This window comes from Oreochromis niloticus, linkage group LG14 (genome assembly GCF_001858045.2).
Source record: "Oreochromis niloticus isolate F11D_XX linkage group LG14, O_niloticus_UMD_NMBU, whole genome shotgun sequence".
Classification (NCBI taxonomy): domain Eukaryota; kingdom Metazoa; phylum Chordata; class Actinopteri; order Cichliformes; family Cichlidae; genus Oreochromis; species Oreochromis niloticus.
In genome coordinates, this window is record NC_031979.2 from 6,314,813 (window position 1) to 6,334,807 (window position 19,995).

At 41.4% G+C, this 19,995-nt stretch overlaps 1 protein-coding gene and 1 long non-coding RNA gene across 3 annotated transcripts in view; both read left to right on the forward strand.

Annotated features, from left to right (window-relative positions):
- The first annotated feature begins 458 nt into the window (after nt 1-458).
- On the forward strand, nt 459-3,849 carry LOC102076566 (uncharacterized). Of its 2 annotated transcripts, XR_267355.3 has the most exons (4): nt 459-567; nt 1,921-2,021; nt 2,545-2,850; nt 3,699-3,849. It is a non-coding gene; the product is annotated as an uncharacterized LOC102076566 (long non-coding RNA). The 2 variants fall into 2 exon arrangements; XR_267356.3 differs by lacking the exon at nt 1,921-2,021.
- A 9,285-nt stretch (nt 3,850-13,134) lies between these two features.
- clcn2c (chloride channel 2c) overlaps nt 13,135-19,995 on the forward strand; it is a 202,870-nt gene continuing 196,009 nt past the window's right edge. The window contains exon 1 of the mRNA XM_025897948.1: nt 13,135-13,250. The gene's annotated coding sequence lies outside the window, so the exon portion shown is untranslated. The remainder of the gene's footprint in view (nt 13,251-19,995) is intronic.

Consider the following 19,995-nt stretch of genomic DNA (forward strand, 5'->3'; position numbering starts at 1 on the left):
TTATTATTATTATTATTATTATTATTTGGGTTCATTTTTCAGCCTCGGATGTAGCCACTTGAAAACTATAAGTACAGTGAAAAACAAGAATATGAGAAGACAAGTTATTCACATTTATGCAGTAAAAACAGGACCAACAGAACAAAGTACTTCTAGTTTGTATTAATGCACCTATACAGTAATGGTATGTAACCATTGCCACTTGAGGATTTAATATTGTTTTTGTATATTTGTGCTTCACAAAGAAAAGCTCAGGGAAAAGGGACAGCATGTAATTTTTTTTTTAAAATTAAATCAGATGTTTAATGATTAATTGGTACAAATTAGTTAGTTTGATATGAAGAAGCTGCAAATGATGAGATTACTTTTGCTCTTATAAAATATTTAAAAAACTGACTTTCATGAATTTATTTTTCAAGTAGCTCCTTCACTCCATGTGAAGTTCGCTTCAGTGTTTACTTGTGATATAGCCTTGGAAGGAAAACATTAAAAGTGCAGTCTCAAACTCAAGAGCACTTAAGACATTTGGAGTGCTGAGGGATCAAACTTCAGATTTGCCACTCACAGGTAATTGGTTGCTGGATTTCCTTCTTGGGTGGCCGTAGGGTGAGATTTATGCACGACACGTAGAGTCTGATGTTTCCGCGGTTACATCAGCCAGCCGGACTCTTGTGGGGGTTTTTCATCTAGACAGATTTAAAGTATGCCAAATGATCTAATGTTTCAGGAAATGTTATTTCATCTGCAGTAGTTTTTATATGGCAATATAGTTGTTGTTGGTTTTCACTTAATTTCACTTAATTTCTAAATTCTGATCTCTGAACCAGGTCCTCAGTATCCTCGGGACAATAAGCAAATCAATTAGTCTGGTAAAATCTTAAAGTTGACCTCACATTACGAATCAGTAAAACAGAGAGAAGAAGAAGAATGAGAATGTAGTTTCGGGTGAATTTTAAGCACCTGTGATGAACCATGTTCTTGTTCATGAAATGACAACAAAGAAAACAGAACAAAGAGTCTGTGTAGTCACCACAGAGAGGAGGAAATGTAATTCCTGTGTTATCACAATGGCAACCGGCTCTCATTGCTGACCCCAGTGTCAGCAATTTTGGTGAATCGCAGAATGTTGTTGACCTATTGTTGAAGAATATCAGTTTGTTGACAGACTCAACAGTGTCAACCTCTGATTTCTCCAGAGCAATAAGGTGCAGACATGTAGCAAGTGAACATACTACTCTCTGAACGTAAGTTTGCTGAAAACACTGTGAGCACTGTTTTCTCCATTTTTGTTTTTTGATTCAGTGTGAAATGAATGCTCAGCGTTGTTTTGACGCTGGCTGTGGTCTTGAGCAGAGAGAGAACTGTATTGAAAAAACTGGATATGCCAGAAGTCTTGCATGTTTTGTGTGTGTATTCTAAAAGCTGGGTTTTGTGTTTTCAGGTTTGAGACAAAGGGGGATATCTTCCAAGAAACTAGCATTTTTTACAATAGAAAACAGCCCCTCTTCCACCTCCTCTCATTCTCCCCACGTGCATTTAACTTCTTTGCCTGTAATTAGTAACGCAGATGTGGCATCTTTTATTCATGGATGAGGACTGATTACCAACACAAGAGCTGTTTCATAAAGGAGCACTAGAGAGTCATGATTACAACTATGTTGCTGTCTTTCATTTAACAGAATGACTTTCAGAAGGAGTTTTTATGGGTGACATTTTATAATAACTGTAATTCTAAACTGATGGTTATCTATACTGATATTTAGTTTATTATGATACCATGGTGTCAAATGCTGCTGTTTGTAGTCAAAGCCTCTCGCGTCTTAGAGATGTGCAAGTATCTCAGTAATGAGACCAGTTGCTCTTGGACCCAAACCACAATCTTTTCCTAAAAGGTCCCTGGTCATTGTTTCTTTCATTTAGCTGGGGAAAGTGAAATGACAGCAAAGCAAAGCACAGTGTTGTAAGTACACCTTACTGGGAACACCTTTACACTTGGCACTCTGCTGGTCTGGAGGCTTCAGGTGAGTCTTAACACAATTCCAAAATCTTCTTGGGGCGGGGGGCATCCCAGCAAAGTGACAGCATGCAATGCAAATAGCAATACAATTACAAAAAATCTGAACAAGTACAGCTTGTTGGAAAAGGTTCTCAGAGAAAGCCTCTTATCTTTAAAAAGAAGATAACAGCACAGCTTAGCTTTGCAAAGTTTCAAACAAACAAATCACAAGACTTACTGTGTGTATTATTGTAGGGTCTTTACCTTACAATATTAAGTGCAACATTATTTCAGGAGTTTTCAGTTCACTTCAATTATATTCATATACAACAACAGTGACAACAGCTGCCTAAAGCTGTTGTCACTGTTGTTGTATATGAATATAATTGAAGTGAACTGAAAACTCCTGAAATAATGTTGCTTGGACAGACAAGACCAAAATGGAGATGTCTGGCCATAATAGCACCACTTTTGGTGAAAAACTAAAACAGCATATCAGCACAAAACAGCTTATGACTGAAAAGTGATGATTTACATTTGTTTTGCAGCCACAGGACCTGGGCACCTTTCAGATACTGAGTTGACCATGAACTCCTCTGGATCCCAAAGTATTGGAGAGGCTATCTAGAATACTTAAGCTTTCCCAGAATGGGTGGTGCAACAGGACAATGATCCCAAGCATACCAGTTAATCTCCAAATTTACAACAGAATAGCTGACGAAGAAAGATATCAAGATGTTGCAAAGGCCCAGTCATAGCCGAGACCTGAACCTGACTGAAATGCTGTGGTGGGATCTGAAGAGAGCTGTGCATGAATGCCTGCTCTCCATTACAGGTTTCCTACGAAACAACAGGTAAAACATCACTCTAGAGACCATGTTTATTTCAGTAACAATGCCCAAGCTCAAACTGACTGACTGTAAAGTGTTAATACTGCAACTTCCAACTTCTACAGTTTTTCAGCCTGCTAGCTATCCTAACATGTCAACTGCTGGTGTCCTAGTTTGACTCTTGGCTGCACCCACTCGACTCCCTCAAATCACAGCCAGCAGACATAGAGATACCAGGCAGCTCTGCTAGCTATGTTAACTAATGTTAAGTGTTAACGTGAACAAAAGGAATAATGTGATGCTGGTGGCAGTGACATCACAGACTAGCAGCATTTAATTACTTAGCAATATTCTTAATCGTTAATGTCTGCTCCACTCACCACTGTCTTGCTTTTTCCTCTTCCAGAAGGGCAACAGTTATTTTCTTTTAAGCCTAGTCATAAATGCCATTTGTAGTGGAATAGAGTGGAGTCAGCTGGGGCCCCCTTAGCGAGGTTAGGTCTCTTCAACTGTCAACATAAGCTTTGCACATTTCCACTGCTGTAGCTTGTCAGCCTCAAGGCTTCCCCTTACTGGCCTGGGGCTCAAGTAGTCGCTTGCCTTACCTGGTGGCACGTAGCACTTCTGCCTAGTATCATTATTTACAGTTCGCTATGTTATGCCATGCCTTATCCTTTAATATTGCTCCTCTATCATGCAGGTCTTTAGCTTTGAGCAGTACTCAGAGCGAAAACTCCTTCTGCTTGCTGTTCATTTTCTGCCACTCTGCACAGCCGTCACCTCGTAACAGTGATTTTTGACAAGTGTGTAGATAGATAGCCAGAGGATACGGTTTACAGATTGGATTAACTCTCTCTATTTTCTCTGTGCAGGAAGCAGAACCACAGGTACGACGGACTGAGGTACACATGCTGTTCAGTTCCCCCAAATCTATGTTTTATTTACAAGCAGCTCTGGCTGTACAGAAATGTAAACCTGTCTGATATGTCTTAATAAATAGTAAATTATTGTGGAAAAAATTAACATATAAAATCGCTTTTTTAATTTGTTTATCTAATGTCAAACTGAACAGACTGAGAGGCTTGACACAGGTCCTGCGTGGAATTCCCGTTTTTTATATTGATGGAAGAATGATGTTTACGAGTAACAAGAGCAGTTATTGAACATAATGGTGCTACCTCCCAGCATGTTTCCATTGCCAGCTGGATATGGCATCATTCATTATTTCCTGCAGGGGTTTATTGCAGCTTGTAACTCTGTTGCGCCCTCATCAGAGACAGCAGGGCCATGGTAATGTCAGATTATCATTACTCCTACAGCGTCTGCAGCCATTATCTTCAGCCCAAGGACAGAGGTTAGACTGGACGGCAAAGAGTGTTTTCCGTTATTCTTGCCAAAACAACAGCTGACATTTTCAGATATAAAAATAGCAAGACTGGTTATTTCAAGGTGATTAGAGATGGATTTGCATTATCGCTGTTTTGTTTTTTTGTGGGGTTTTTTGTTTTTTCATTTGAATAGATGTCCCAAGTATTTTTAAAGTCTGTAAGACTTATAACCTTCTGTCTATAACTTTCTGTACTGCTCAATGAGCCACAAATGTGAAACTGTATCAGTCATAACATACATTATATTACAAGTACCAAATTATGAACAAAAAGAAACATTTAAAACCAAATGCAATGGCTAAAGATTATGGCTTAAGTCACTTCCAGAGAGACAGATAGATAGGTTTGTAATCACATCTTGGGGGCTTTTTTAGTTTCCATGGCAACAGAATTGACCTTTAATATATTTTGTCTATTTGAAATTGTTGAATGAAAGCAAAAATGAATTGGACGTGACAAAGCAACCAGGTGAGACCAGGTTTTCTTCATACAGAAATGACCTTTCAGTAGTGGCAGGCATACTTGTTGACAGCAGGCATTAATTCTTAAATCTATCTTGGACAGAGCTTTTTATCCCCCCCTTCTATCCTCCAGCTAAGGAAACAGTGTGTCTCTATTATTAACAAACAGTTAGGCTGCCCCTGAGGCTTTCTTTAGTGTAAAACAAACGTGCCAATAGAAGAGAGCCTTATTGTACTTCTGACAGCACAACTGAGCACAGGCCTTTGGCTTCCCTAAAATAGTGACACACACCAAACTATAACAATTTGGTCATATTGCAAAAGGTAGTCATTTGTTCCTAGCTTCTGCAATACGCTGGTAACATAATCAGGGGTGCACATAAGTAGTCCGCAGGTGCGCATTCGCTGTCAATATAAAAGACGCGCACCAGATAAGAAGTGCGTTTGCGTACATATAAAAGGCACTGTTTTCGTCCGCTAGAGTGGGATTTTCACAGCATATTCTGCACCACATCTCTGTGCGTTCATCATTTGTTTGAAGCCAGCTCACCTCCTGCAACCACTTTTCCGAGAATACGCGCTTCTTTCGCGGTTCGGACTCCTTCTGACATTTCTTTGGAGGTGGAGGAACACCAAAGTAATTGCTTAAAGGAGCTTGGTTCTTTGACATGTTTAAGAGTTCTAAACAAATGTCTGTCCTCCTCCAGAAAATCTTATGTATGCAAACGCGCGTTGCAACTTCTTATCTGGTGCGCGTCTTTTATTTTGAGAGCAAATGCGCACCTGCGGACCACTTATGTGCACCCCTGAACATAATGTTAGGCTTTGGGGTGGCTGTAGCGCAGGTGGTAGAGCACGTCATCCACTGATCGGAAGGTTGGTGGTTCGATTCCTGGCTTCCTAGTCTACATACCAAATATCCTTGGGCAAGATATTAACCCCAAATTGCTCTCCGATGCGGAGTACGAATGTGTGTGAATGTTAGCTAGAAAGCACTTAGAAACATGTGCTGGCGTGAATGGGTGAATGTACAAGTTGTGTAAAGCGCTTTGAGTGCTCAGATGAGTAGAAAAGCGCTATATAGTATTATTATATATTATATTACTTTGCCTAACCATGCTTTTCACTTGGTTAGGCAAAGTCACCACCATCTGACATTATACATAAGCTAGTATCTTGAATCATGTTAACCAGGAAAGCAGTTTAGCAAGAAAGACAACTAGCATTTAAGTCCAAGTTAAGTAAGTTGTAAAGATAAAAGGGAAAATAAAATAAAGGGAAATGTCTAGAAATAACATAATGCAACATTAATGCTGCTTTGATTCATTTTTGCATTGGGATATTATTTTGTCTGTAACACTGCACATTAGAAAAACCAATTGTTTTTAAGCATCAATTAGAAATAATATTGAAGTTGCTGAATATATTAGCACTTTTGTACACTTGTAGTTGGTTATTTTGTCTTGTTGTACTGATACTGCAAAACAAAACTTTATTCCTACTCTCCGCTGATTTTCGGCTTGTTTTGACTGGATATACAGTGAGTTTTATCACAAACACGGGACAAGCCGCATCCATTGTGGATGAAAACACCAGTCTAAGGAAGCCAGTTGCTTTTCCTGAAACATACTCATTCCCAGCTCCTGTAATATGTTATAGCAGACCTCTTACAAGTTGAGCTGTTCATTTCCAAAGGTTCAAATGTGCTGCACTCGATCTGGTATTGTCTAGTATTTCACTGTGCTTATCGAAGCATGCAGACAGAGAAAATTATACCATATCTCCCTCTAGCAGAGAATATTTTTTCAACTCACTGTAGACTACATGGGATCTATGCAAGCTTCTGTCAATTCAACTAACTGTCTAGATGTTGCAGGTGTTCTTCAAGCATACAGTTACTAACTATATTTGCATAAATGGTTATTTAGATTTTTTTTTTGGTTTTGTTTATTGGGAATAGCTTATATTTTTGAAAAGGTACATAGGTATCATACCAATTGTTACCATATAAGGCCATATTATTCATTATTGTCTCAAAAGGATATGCAAATAAGCCTGGAAATTATAGTGCGCAGACAGCTGCTAAAAAGTCCACAAGCTAAAGGAAAGTAGTGAGGTGAGTCTATCTATGCAAGACAGACTAAGGTGCTGCAAATGAGAAAGGAGCGGAGGAAAAACAAAGCAAGTAAGCTTCCTGTTCACTTAATTGTAACCTCATAACCTTACATACCTCAGTCTGGGATATCAGGCTCTAATTGGGATTTATAGAGTTCACATTCCCATATACCCGTCAGCCCTGGTACATTTTTCAAGACAGGCCTTCTACACTGCATAAATGAATCTGCTTTGGGGTTGTGAAGCAGCTGGCTCACTGATCTACGGGATAATTGAGTGAGATCGCGGAAGGCCAATGCAGTGGTGTTACAAATTACTTTATTGACTTCTTTATGCTCTCAGCTTTATGTCTGAAGAATGGCTGTGGAAAAAGAGTCGGGCATATATTGTCAAAGGCTCCAAAACAAATAATGCCTCACATGCATATGAGTTTGAATTCCAGTACCCCGTTATTGACAACATCATTTGTCAGATGTTCACATTACAGTTGTCTATACTGCTTAGTTCACTACATATGTCTTCTTAGCTAAACCCTGCTGTCCTACATCACTGTTGTTTAGTTAACTTTTCTAGTCAAACTACATCACATGTCATTGCCTACATTTAAATGGACTGGTGCTGATATGGAGCACTTCTACTCTAACTGAGCGCTTAAATTGCTTTTTACTATAAGCCTCACTTATCCAATCACACAATCACTTTGTTTTTCTATATCTAAGAGCTAACATTCTCATGCACACTCATAACTTGAGCTTAAGTATTTTGCCCGAGGATACTTAGGCAAACAGACTGGATTAGCTGAGGAATTGATACAATGACATCCCATCCTGTGCTACAGCCAAAACCAACTAGTACCAATTATTTTCCTATGTGGGTCTTTGATTTTATGTTTCTAATGAGAAAAACATCATTTCTGTTGGCAGCTGTAATTTAGCTAGTAACTAGCCCATTGGTTTGTCTTAAAACATTTGAAATGAAGCTACATGTTTCTGGAAAAAAATCCACATTTTCAGCTAACTAGCTTATTTTACTATTTATTGTGCTGTCTTCATACTGCAGACTTCCGCAACCGCACATTTGGAGTGTGCTTGCCTTCATGTGTGCTTCAGATTAATACAGCATGATTCAACCCAACAGAGCATGCTTTTCATTTATTAAATACACAACTGAATGCAGAAACCCACAAACAAGCAAACAACCTAAAGGCCTGGCAGAGCATCTCAGCGGAGGAAAGACAGAATCTGGTTATGACTGTGGGTTGTAGACTTTGAAGCAGTCATTAACTGCTAAGGATTTTCATCCAAATAATAAAAACAATCCTTACATTAAAAATTATCCTAGTTTGTCAAATCAGCCTAATTTTGACCCTCTGAAAACTACATATAAAAATGTAATTTCTAAACTGTTAATAAAATACTTTAGTTAAACCCCTTCAACTACAACTGAAATTCTAACTAAGGACTCGAATTGTGTGGCACTGGTATAACAGCGGGATCGTCCTGAGCTTTTCCTGATGTTTCTTGTTTGTGTGGATAAAGTAAATTAAAAGGGTAGGTTGATACCAGAAGAGCAGGCCAGTCTTGTCTTATTTATTAATATGCTAAAGTTTTTTTTAAATAATGTCAGAATAATTATTAATGTGGAAATCTAATATATAGCATCTTTAACTCTTAGGAGGGAAAGCTCTTAGAGGTGCAAGAGCTTTTCTGCTTTAAGGTGCTTGGATTTGCCGATAAGGCTAGAAACGAGCTACATAAAAGCAGCCCACACACCATTTTCCATTGGAAATTCTTTAGGCCTGAAAAAGGCAATTTACGATTGCCTGTCCTATAAAAACAAATGCATTTTTATTGCAATATATCAACACAAATGTCTCATAAACCTCTGAATTATTTCTCTGTGTAAAAAAAAAGTAGCTCAGTCTGCAGTTTAAGTTATTTTGGGATGATATTCCTTTTGTTTTTTGTTCCCATTATTCTGCTGCATATTTTCATCCACATAGGAGAGAGTCACATTTAGAAATATAAAACCCCTGTGCTGTGCTGATCTCATAAGGTTTTACTTTTACAGTCAAACATTTCAGATATGTCTCAGACCAGATACTATCAGATTAAAGGCTTTAACTGGAAAAACTTTCTGGGCATGACTGCAAAGGAAAATCAGAATTGGATAATCGAAACTCTGGAAACCCTTCAAGGTTCATTTTTTTTTTTTTTTTCACTAAGAACAACAGACACTTCTCAGCAGACATTTATTTAACTGAAGAAAACGTGCATAAGTATGTTTTCTAATGTTTTATGTATGAAAAACTAATATATCTTAGAAGAGAAGTATGTGATTGTGGAGGCATTGATGTACACATAGCATGACTTTACTGAAACAACAATTTCAGTTATTTCAATGCAGGATTAGCAACATAATATGATGTAAAATGCATAGCAGCAAATATACAACAAACAACAAGCACGCATATAAAATGGGTTATGATAGAAAAATATTAAGATAAATAGATAAATATAGAGCTATAGGTATAAATATACATATAAATATAAAAGGACAAGTATGTGTGCAATATATGTCGTGGCATACAAAAGTGACAGGGTGGACTGAGGTGTGAGTCCTTAGTTAATATGTATCAAGTCCAAGTTGGTGGTGTATTCGTCTTTTCCTCATTCAGTGTTCCCAGTTGCCATCACAGACAACGTAACCTCATAACATCAAAAGGTCCACGGATCCAGAATCAAACTCTTCTGTTCATTTTAATGTGACCAAATCCCTTTAATAAGTGTAAAAACCTTGCTGAAATAATCTCCTATGGAGCTTTTGTGTATGTTTTTATGCTCCAAAACAAAAGTTACAGATGTTCTATTTCCCTGCAGCACCATTGTCCATTAAGTTAAGCTGTAAATATGGTTTTATTAGTGCTTTTTTATAATGATTTAATAAGACTGAAGATATGAGTTATATGCCCTGATAAAGGACATTTTTTGGGTTGTTAATAATGAGGTTTCAAATGCTGGAATACAGGGGCATCGCGGTAGCCTCATACAATGAGATACAAACAGTGCTGGCAACATCAGCAGTTCAGATCTGACCAGGGACATTTTTTTCCCTGTTTTTTTCCCCGTTTCCCTGTTTTTTCACTCACTATGTCTTTATAGACCACTCTGGATTTATTTATTTATTAGTTGTTATTAATCTGTGGCTCTTTTCCACAGTGTTTCTTTGTTCTGTCTTCCTTGCCTCACTCCAAACCGGTCGCGGCAGATGGCGGGCCCTCCCTGAGCCTGGTTCTGCTGGAGGTTTCTTCCTGTTAACATTGAGTTTTTCCTTCCCACTGTCGCCAAACAATCACAGTGGATCCTGTGATTGTTGAGGTTTTCTCTGTTTCCTTTGTTTTATTGTAGGGTCTTTACCTTACAATATAAAGCGCCTTGAGGCCACTGTTGTTGTAATTTCGCGCTGTATAAATACAACTGAATTGAATTGAATAACGTAAATGATGATGGCTGAAAAAAGTTATAAAAAACATTTTTGTTGATGTAAGTGGTAAAGAGGGAAATAGGAGGACTGCACACTCATAACTCATAGAAATCTACTAAATATTGACATTTAACCAAACTGGTTTCTGGAGTGGTCAAACATTCCAGCTTCTCAAACAGCAATCAGTGATGTGCTTCACCAGCAGTAACTCCATGGAGGAGTCTCAAAGAGAAAGACAAAAGCTTACATGACATCTCAGAAGAACAGTGTGATCCAAACATCACCATGGATGCACAGCACTCCGTCCCTAAAATGTGTTGTTTGTTCTCCTGAAACCATAAAAGTTCAGCGATGTAAAGTCAAGTCAAAACAAAGATTTCCAGAGGGTTTGAACAATAGTAAATAATAAATTATTTACTAAAGAGTAAAAGGATTTTGACAAACTGATGTTTTTTTAAATATATATGTGAGAATTGCATGCCTTCCTTTCCCTCTACAGCCTTGTAACAAATTTGTACAAAGTCTAATTACCAAACTGTAACAACACCTAGCTACATAAGTGATTGTTTCAGAGGGAGCAGGGTGCAGGCATTTCACCTACCACAATTAAAACAAAACAAAAGCAGAGGAATTACTTGAAACCCCAACATTACTCTGCAAGGCAACAATGCCCCAGACGGGAGTGAGTCTGCACTGGTCGTGTTTTTTTTACTCCCAAAATATGATTAAGACTTATGTGTTCATACAGCCACTGAATCTTTTGCATGTAAATGTAATTTCCCACCCCACACGTACACAAGTATACACATGTCCTGTCTTGCTCCCCTTACCCTCAACTGTTCTGTTCCATGGGGGGGGGGGGGGGGGGGTTACATGTGATGGGCAGGTTGAAACTGAGTCAGAAGGAAACAATGTAAAAATCAAGTATGTTGCAAGCCACATTTTTTATTATCTTAAGTGCTGTTGCTAATTTACTAATTAATCTTGAGTTAATGTTGCCTTTCCTTTTTATTTTCAGTCATCCCCAAAAGGTATCACAAATAGAAGGTCATTCATCCAATCTGCTATTGTTTTTTTAAACCAATTATCAGTTTTTCTGCCACCTCATGATTTATACTGACAGTGTGGGACCGGCTACTGCTGCCTTTTAAAGATAATTGGTTCACAACATGAAAGTTTTACTCTATCCTAAAACACAGATATCTAGTATGTATATGCAATAAATCTTGTTTATATCCAGCCAAGGGTCAATCACTGAATATATGAAGGGGTGAAAGACATTTAAGCATGTTTCTCTGTCCAAAAAAGACTCAAAGGCAGTCTGACATCAGACAGAATAGACAGCTCGGCACACTCTGACTGTCAGGTCTCAAGTTAGAGAAAGACAATAATAAATCAATAGTAAATCATACCCATATCATACTGTATTTGAAAGATACCTTACTGGACTGAAGTAATGGACTTAAAATTGTATTTGTTTTCTATAGGTTAGCGGGGGGCAACTCCTCTGGTTGCAAAAGATTTCTGCAAACTCTATGTAAAATGCCATCCTTATTGACCTCAGTAAATGCTTTTCTCATGAGTTCATCCTCTTAATCACCACTTTCATGTCTTATTAAACACATCATGATGTTTATTTTGTAGAGTGTGGTGCCTGCTAGAGTCAAAAAATGAGAATAAGGCTGTATGTGATCACTGGCTAATCACTCAGTTTTGAGGTGATGGCTACTTTCATTTTTAATGTTTTAATCTTTAATCCAGTCTAAGTCTGATCTCTCAGCAGGGATCACATTAAATGAGAAAAGTTATTATTAATTATTTAAACCAATCCTGGTTCTTGATTGATTTTTCACCATCTAAGTGATTTTTGCCTTCATATAAATATATATATCTATAGATATAGATATAGATATTTACATCATAAATTGAAGCAGAAAGAACACTCAGAAACCAACCCCAAGCTTATCAAACTAACAAGATAATTTCCTAAATGAATCACTTATTACAAAAGAGACCGCATGCTCTTTCATTCAAAGAACTTCTACTTCTAGAATCAAATGAAAGGACCATGAAAGCTCTAAGTGTGCAGGAACGCCGGTTAAGGCGCACTGACGCGCGGCACGCACAGATGCTCCTCCGCCACTTTACTGATCGCCCGTCTTTGTCTGCATCTCACCTAATTTCACCCAAATCTCCCTCAGGTATCCACATCGCGCTCTCTCATCCAGCTCCCGTGCCTCCTCCAACAGTGAGCTCTCCTCCACCCTCCTCCACACGCTCGCTGCTCGCCGCATCCCGTCTGTCCTGGTCAGCTCCGGGCGCTGGAGGAAGCACATTTGGGGGTAGCATGGGCAACCGAGGAGGGGTGTGTGTGTGTTGGTGTGTGCGTTAGAGCGAGAGATTTGGATTTTTTGCCACGGCAGCAGCAGCACCCGCATTGCAACACAGGAGCGGCTGTTGAATGTGTGAGGAGCATCTCTCTCTTCTCTCTCTTCTCTCTCTCTCTCTCTCTCTGCGCTCCGTGTTTATTGAACAGACAGGTGAGCACGCTGTTCCATTTGTCAGGACGTCTCTTCACACGGTCACAGGGAGGGGGTGTTTTGGGTGGAGGGAGATTTTAAACGCGTCTTGGAAGTTGGGGCTGTTTGTTGCAACCAATAGGATTTCACCCGGCAGCCTGAAACGGCGGCATCCGGACAGGAGCCTGGAATCTTTGCAGCAGCAGCAGCAGACAAGTTCCAGCGGAGGATAAACTGTTGCCTCGAATCAAACTTTGTCTTTGAACTTGCGGGATTTTTCGACCTCTTTCCTCCTCCTCTTCTTCCTCCCCCTCCTCCCCCTCCTCCTCTGCCCTCAGCGCTCGGAGGGTCTAGAGATGGAGAGCAGCAGGTGACTGACCGCTCACCGCCGTTTCAGGACACCTGCCGGGGGTTTCACTGGTTCCACTGGGGGACACCCAGGGCCCCGACGAAGGACGGTGAGTAACCTGCGCACTGCGCCTCTGCGTGACTGATGACTGTCCTTGCACGCGTACATGCATGCATGTGCGCGCGCATGTGTTACCAAGCATCTCATGCTTTTCCCCTCAACTTCCTTACCTCCTACTGTCCCTCACACATGCTCCCCCCCTACACCGAAAGAGGGCCGCGCGCCTCCTTTCCTTGTCACGGGACAGATAATGCTATCTGCACATCAGCTGCGAGCTCTCAAATCACAAGACGGCCTCTCCGAGGGCCACAGCGCTTCACACATTATCTGTTTTAATAGGGAAGTGATCATGTGCTTCATCCTTTCAAGAAAAGAGAGGGGAGAAAAAAAACTCTTCTAATTTGTGCGCCTTGTGGGTTTAGTCATGCCTCCAAACACGGAGACTCTTGGCACAGTTCTGAGTGGGCCCGAGGCCACCAGTCGCCTTTTTTGGTTTTGTCCGGGTGGAATCAAAGCGGAGCGTTTCCTGTTGCGCAGAGCGTGAACTCTCAGCAGGTCCCGCTACTTAACTGTGATGTATACTTCAGAGTGGTTACACAAGGACCAGCTGTACCTGGATTGTCCCACCAGGGGGCCCAGAGCATCCGTGTTACAGGGCTTCCCACACACACTCAGATATCATCGATCTGGGACCTTCCACTAATCGTTCTTTAATTCGGTTTACCAGTTTCCCCTCAGTGTGTATCAGTCATCTGATTACACGGCTAAATATGCTGCGACAGTGGGAGAAGTTGGAAAAGTGAGAGCTGTCACATAAGTGGGACTTCTCAGGGGTGTTTCTCGGTCTTGGAACGAATTCTGACATTTTTAAGAACTAACAACAGAATCTGGCGCCATTATTTAAATTTCAAATAAGGAGCTACTGAGAGTTTTGACTTCAAATTAGACATTTGGTGTTATTTTATGTACGAAATTCCATTGAATGAATGTGATTTGAGAATGAAGTAATCATTGAAACGTTTACGTTTGTTTATATGAAATGCAAACTGAAGTAGAAAGAAACTGCTTACATGACAACTTTGGTATTCAAGTCTTCTTCCTCTGTGGTCTTGCTAATGTTGTTTAAATATACTTTATTAAAAATTGTATTGGACAAAAGCCAGGTAGCATTTCGGGTTTGGCCCAAATGTTGTCACATTTAGCCTGAACTGATGGCACTGACTCACGTGGCGCATGCCATGTGTCCGCGCTGAATGGATGTCAGATCTGTTGTGACAGTGAGATTAGATCGACTCCACACATTGCTAGCTGTAACTCAGATCAAGTCCAGCTCAGGACCTTTGGACCCTATCTGACCCGCAGTAGTGTAACTGTAACTGTAGAAGCCCAAAATAGGTGCAGCAATGTCTGCAGGGAAATATACAGGTGAGCCCTGATCACATGGTTTCTTTTAAATAAGAACTGTAGTTTGATTCAATTCATTTTATAAGTTATCTAGCATTAGTTCACTCTGTATTGTAAGGTAATTACTCTACAACATTAGAGAGAAAATCCCCTCAAAATGTGTTGATCCTTATGAGGAAGCACTTGGTGAGAGTGGGGAAGAAGAACTCCCTTCCTCCCTCAAGCAGAATCAGCATTCATCATATCCGTGATCTAATATGGACATCCAGATTTAGCACAACATGTGATGTGTCCCAGCTAGTGTGCTGACAGCACATGTATCAAATGTTCAAATGCAAATTTTCCAGTAAGTCTGCAGAAAACTGCACAGCCTGTCAGCTGTCAGCTCACTGAAGGCACACATTGTCAGGAGGTTAGAGTTATAGTTTGTAGAAGTGCAACACATCCTTTTGTGTGATTGTAGTGTCACTAGAGGTGTATCTTATATGTATGTTCACAGACACAGAAACCATGAAATGTGATTTATTGTGTAAAAAATCTGTGTATTTTGTTTCTTGAGAAACGGCATCAGTTAAGTGACTTTTCAAAAACTGTGTCAGCGCTCAGTTTAATGGCGAACACATATTCCTAAATATCCTATTTCTGCACACTGACTTGCTGAGATTGTTTTGCTTCCTACCTGCAAATACAATGATGATTGTAGTCTTCCTCTCATGAAATTCAATTTGGATTGATTCCATTTTAATCTTCAGACATTATAGAGCTTTTTGTAATATCTTAAAAAAATCTGAATTTCTAAGTAGATTACATTTAGAATCTGTTTGGGGTTTTTTGGGGTGGGAGATAATGTCTGTTTAGTTACCATATGGAAAAATTAGTTGTATTCATGGTCTTGGACTCAGATTTTTTTTATTTGTGTAGATCAAAACCAACTGTTTATAAGTTTAACATGCACAAAATCTCCATGCTCATAAACACAAACTGTAGTGCTTCCAGTCTGATAAAAAAAAAAGGTGGGAGACAGTGGCAATGTGGAGCTCCCCGAACTTTCACCAATACTGGGTACCAGTACTGGGACATAAATTCCATTTCACTTGCTGTTGCCACAGCTTCGTTAGACTGTGGTGTTAAATGTGTCTGATGTCTGGGACAAAGGCAATGTAATTTCCGGCTGCAGCTGCATCAGAACAGCACAAGTAACAGAGTTTTGAATAGCTAGCGAGTGGATGTCATATCTTTTGCTTCCTGGAAGCTTTACTCAGTGAGCACTTTCTTCTAAACCTGCTGAATATCTCCAGAAGTGAGAACACATCTGATGAAAAGAACCTCTTGCTGTGTGCAACATGTGAGAAAAGACCTGACCTGATTCTTACCATTGTTTTTTTTTTTTTGTTTGTTTGTTTTTAACACAAACTATGATTTAAATTTCAAAACAGCAATTGAATTGCTAATAACACTTGCTCAACATCTCACAAACACAAGATTATCACTAAAAACATATAGTTAAAAAAAATATTTCCTCGAGCTGTGGTCTTTGCTTGGGAGGATGAATGAAGTTATCAGTTCCTCTAGCCCCTCCAACCAGTGTTTCCCTGCGTCCTCCTTTTTCCTGCAAAACTGCACTTCATGTATCTGCAGATGGATCTATAGATAGGATAGATAAAATAGAAGTGATACCATGCCATGAGACTGTTGCCATGTAAGCATGATGAAATGATCGATAGTAGTATAAATCACAAGTTTTCAAACCAGGGGTTTAGGCTTTGAGTATAATGCATTCTACATTCTTTTATCTCACCCTATGTTACGTTAAGCCTTAACGTAACATAGGGTGAGATAAGGTATCAATGAGAACTTAGGAAAGGCTCAGAGTTTGGATTAGAAGACCCCTTTTAGCACTGAACCTCCATCCATCCTCATCCGCTTTATCCGAAGTCAGGTCGCGGGGGCAGCAGCCTAAGCAGAGAAGCCCAGACCTCCCTCTCCCCAGCCACCTCCTCCAGCTCATCCGGGGGAACACCAAGGCGTTCCCAGGCCAGCCGAGAGATATAATCTCTCCAGCGCGTCCTGGGTCTGCCCCGGGGCCTCCTCCCGGTGGGACATGCCCGGAACACCTCACCCAGGAGGCGCCCAGGGGGCATCCTTGTCAGATGCCCGAACCACCTCAACTGGCTCCTTTCGATGTGGAGGAGCAGCGGCTCTACTCTGAGCCCCTCCCGGATGGCCGAACTTCTCACCCTATCTCTAAGGGAGAGGCCAGCCACCCTTCGGAGGAAGCTCATTTCTGCCGCTTGTATCCGCGATCTCGTTCTTTCGGTCACTACCCACAGCTCGTGGCCATAGGTGAGGGTCGGGACGTAGATCGACCAGTAAATTGAGAGCTTCGCTTTTACACTCAGCTCCCTCTTCACCACGACGGACCGGTGCAGCGTCCGCATCACTGCAGCCGCAGCACCAATCCGTCTGTCGATCTCCGGCTCCCTTCTCCCATCACTCGCGAACAAGACCCCGAGATACTTAAACTCCTCCACTTGGGGCAGGAACTCATCCCCGACCCGGAGTGGGCATTCCACCCTTTTCCGGCTGAGAACCATGGCCTCAGATTTGGAGGTGCTGATCCTCATTCCCGCTGCTTCACACTCGGCTGCGAACCGTTCCAGTGTGAGCTGGAGGCCCCCACCCGATGAAGCCATCAGAACCACATCATCCGCAAAAAGCAGAGATGAGATTCTGAGGCCACCGAAGTGAAAGCCCTCCGCCACTTGGCTGCGCCTAGAAATCCTGTCCATAAAAATTATGAACAGAATCGGTGATAAAGGGCAGCCCTGGCGGAGCCCATCACCCACCGGGAACGAGTCCGACTTATTGCCGGCAATGCGAACCAAACTCTTACAACGGTTGTATAGGGATCGAATGGCCCGTAGCAGTGGGCCAGACACCCCATACTCCCGCAACACCTCCCACAGGACACCCCGAGGGACACGGTCGAATGCCTTCTCCAAGTCCACAAAACACATGTAGACTGGTTGGGCAAACTCCCATGCACCCTCAAGTATCCTCGAGAGGATAAAGAGCTGGTCCAGTGTTCCGCGACCAGGACGAAAACCGCATTGTTCCTCCTGTATCCGAGGTTCGACTAACGGACAAACTCTCCTTTCCAGCACCCTGGCATAGACTTTCCCAGGGAGGCTGAGGAGTGTGATCCCCCTGTAGTTGGAACACACCCTCCGGTCTCCCTTCTTAAAGATGGGGACCACCACCCCGGTCTGCCAGTCCAGGGGTACTGCCCCTGATCTCCACGCAACATTGTAGAGGCGTGTCAACCAGGACAGCCCTACAACGTCCAGAGCCTTCAGGAACTCGGGGCGGACCTCATCAACACCAGGGGCTCTGCCACCGAGGAGTTGTTTAACTGCCTCAGTGACCTCGACCCCAGAAATTGGCGGGTCATTCCCCTCATCCCCAGACTCTGCTTCCTCCTCGGAAGACGTGTCAGTGGGATTAAGGAGGTCCTCGAAGTATTCCTTCCACTGTCTGACAATTTTCTCAGTCGACGTCAGCAGCGCACCGCCAGCACTATACACAGTGCAGGTAGAGCACCGCTTTCCCCTCCTGAGACGCCTGACGGTTTGCCAGAATCTCTTCGAGGCAGTCCGAAAGTCTTTTTCCATGGCCTCTCCGAACTCCTCCCACACCCGAGTTTTTGCTTCAGCCACTGCCCGAGCCGCATTCCGCTTGGCCTGTCGATACCTGTCAGCTGCCTGTCAGCACTGAACCTGTGTGTCCTATATACCGTGGCTAATTGGTAGTGAGACTCATTTAATTATTGCCATGGCTGGACACTTTGTATCGAATGCCTAATGACAGAGAGGCAGTATTGAGAATGGGCTGGCACAAAGCACACTGCCAACTAAAATACATTACTAAAGTTAAAAGGACATTCCTTAAACATGTACAGGGGTAAACACATTGTGTAAGTGTTTCACCTGTGATCGAGTTGCTCCTTGAGTTGTGGAATGTGACCAGTTCTGTATTAGGAAACCATAAATCTTGTCCTACATGTTGGCTTTCTCCATGGTTCTGTAAAACATTTACTTCCCTTCAGTCACGGGCTCTTTAGACACATTCCATTAACGCCATAGTTGACATTTAAGTGTGAAACAATTAGGTGAGGCATCAGCCGAGCTGGCAAAGAGCCGCAGGTCTGCACTGCAGGCCTGGAGGGAGTTTTCACTTCAACATATCACGACTCTAATAGAGTTGTCCACCAGCAAATAAAGACTGAGTGTGTCAGTGGACGTGCAGCCCAGAGTGTGTGATGGATTTTCCTTTAAAGTTCACCACTCGAGGGACAGTGTGAGACTTGTTGAGACAGGAAGAGAGAAAGGTGCAATGTGGTGGTGGGGGGAGGGTTGTACTGCTCCCAGTATTTATTATTGATCTTTGAATCTTGCTTCCACTTTGATGGCCCTAAAGAGTGAGCAGGAGTGTGCTGCAGCATGAAGTGCTCGAATACGTGAAGTGAAGAGGAGATCAAACAGACTGTTTTGTTTTCAACTACTTCTGCTCAAAGAAAGGCAGTTTTAATGAAGTTCATCTATTTGGGGGGGGTGGGGTCTAGAAATGAGAGCTTAATTGAGATTGGTTTAATTCTACATTGCTTTCTAAAGAGCTAAGTTAGCCTTGTGTGTCAGTGTGTTCATGTACATGTCTGCCACTGGCATTCCTGTTTAATTGAAGCTAGAAAATCATTTCCCTTGATTGCACACTCACTAGGACACAGCTTGGATGGGTTGTATTGTTCCACAAATTACATTGTTTTTTACTCCACAGAAGGGGCATTGATGTTCTAGTAAACACATGTAACAGAGATACTCGGAGCCAGAAGCCCATCCATGAGCATCAGTGATTTTAAAAAATAGCTTTGCTGATATTAAATTTCTGAGAAAGTATATACATAGTCATCTAATGCCATAATACAATCTGAAAGCCTAACAAGCTCCTGTTTTTCAAAACAATATTACAGCTAGCTGTATTGGCTTGTTTTAGCTATGCAGTCGAGGTGGGTGGATTGATCAAAATATCAATAGTATTGATACCAGCACTGGTATTGATATTGGCTCGATACTAGCACAATAAGATCAATCCTTTGTTTCTATTATTCTTTAAGGCCACTCTGTCCTCTAGAGTGGTCTGAAAAAGAGAAAATATCCTGTGAGCATCCCATAGACAGAGTGATTCAAGCTGACAGGAAAACAACAATACCTCAAATAACCACTCAATAAAACCAAGGTATGCAGAAGAGCCTCTTTAAACACACAATACACTGTTACTTCAAGCATATGGGCTACAGCAGCAGAAGACCATACTGGGTGACCAAAGAAACCCAA